Raw genomic sequence first — 1,613 nt, 5'->3', positions numbered from 1 at the left:
TTGTCTAAGGATGTTCTTAAGTCTAATTCTTCTTTTACTTCATACCTTCCTCCTCTTTTTGGTGAATTAGTTGACCTAGACCTAGGATCAAAATAATTCCATTGTTGTGAATTGACAGATAAATCTTCAAGGGTGTCCCACGCCTCTTGTCCTTGAAATTTTAAAAATTTTCCAGTATGCATAGATTGAATCATTTGACGATTAGAGGGAGTCAAACCATCATAAAAATATTTTACAAGTCTCCATTTTTCAAAACCATGATGAGGACATTTTAATAATAAATCTTTAAATCTTTCCCAACATTCATAAAACTCTTCATTATCTTTTTGAAAAAACTCGGAGATTTCTCTCCTTAGACTATCAGTTTTAGACATTGGAAAAAATTTCAACAAGAATTTATTATAAAGTTGATCCCAAGTAGTTATAGACCTAGTGGGAAGGGAATTTAACCAAGCTTTTGATTTGTCTTTTAATGAAAAATGAAACAATCTTAGTTTGACTGACTCATCAGAAATTTTTTGAAATTTAAATGTTGAGCAAATTTCTAAGAAATCTTTGACATGCATGTAAGGATCCTCTCTATCTAACCCATAAAAAGATGGCAACAATTGAATGATTGCTGGTTTAAGCTCAAAATGAGTAGCAGAAGTTGTAGGTAAAACAATGCATGAAGGAGCATTAGATGAAATAGGTGCAAAATATTCAAGCAAAGTTTTTTCAGGCACAACATTTTCATCAACAGGATTAGCAATAGGTTCCATGATGCTCAAATTTTTACTAACACTTTCAATTTCAAACAAGGATAAACGTCTTTTTACTAATCGTTTTTTAGAGTTACGTTCCCAATGATGCATACAATTTTCACAAACAAGGCAACAAGGATAATCTCAAACAAACAATTTTCTGATGTGGAAGATCAGTTAAAACCGCAACCACAGAGCATACTTAGAATTTTTAGAGATTTCACAACAATAATTCTTATGGTTTACTTGTCCCCAGGCCTATTTGATTCCACTTACTCGCGCACTACTAACAACTCCCCGAGGTTAATTAGTAGAGGCGGATGGGAATTTTGGTCAAATTTCCTTTAAGCAAGAATTGCTTATGGTGAAAGGACAAGATTTAGGTTTCTTTTTTTTTTTTTTTTTTCAAGTATTTTTCACAATATTACGCTAAAATATTAAAGAAGACAAAGAAAAATAAGGCAAAAATTAAATAAGACTAAAATTTAAGCAAGAGTAGGGAGGCATAGCATGCCATCAACCATAACAAAATTAAGGTAAAAACTAGGAGGCACAAGTGCCATCAACTTAAACATAAGATAGAGGACTAGGAGGCAAAAATTGCCATCAACTAGCTAGGAGGCAAAATTGCCGTCAACTAATAATTTGCGGAAATTAAATAAAATAAAAATTACAACAATATAAATAAAGAAAATTACAACAAATGTCAAGAGGCACAAGTGCCATCAATTAACAAAGATATAAAAGAAATAAAATTACAACAAAATTATAACAAAATTAGGAGGCACAAGTGCCATCGACTATAAAAATTAAAAGGATAGAAAGGAGGCACAAGTGCCGTCAACTAAAAAAAACAATAAATATAGAAAT

At 31.5% G+C, this 1,613-nt stretch overlaps 1 non-coding gene across 1 annotated transcript; it reads left to right on the top strand.

The window, feature by feature from the left end:
• The first annotated feature begins 252 nt into the window (after positions 1-252).
• Positions 253-359, top strand: LOC133807603 (small nucleolar RNA R71). Its single transcript, XR_009879506.1, has one exon. It is a non-coding gene; the product is annotated as a small nucleolar RNA R71 (small nucleolar RNA).
• Positions 360-1,613: the final 1,254 nt, after the last annotated feature.

This window comes from Humulus lupulus, chromosome X (genome assembly GCF_963169125.1).
Source record: "Humulus lupulus chromosome X, drHumLupu1.1, whole genome shotgun sequence".
Taxonomy (NCBI): Eukaryota; Viridiplantae; Streptophyta; class Magnoliopsida; order Rosales; family Cannabaceae; genus Humulus; species Humulus lupulus.
Note: the sequence above shows the minus strand (reverse complement) of the source record. Positions and strands in the feature narration are given on the sequence as shown.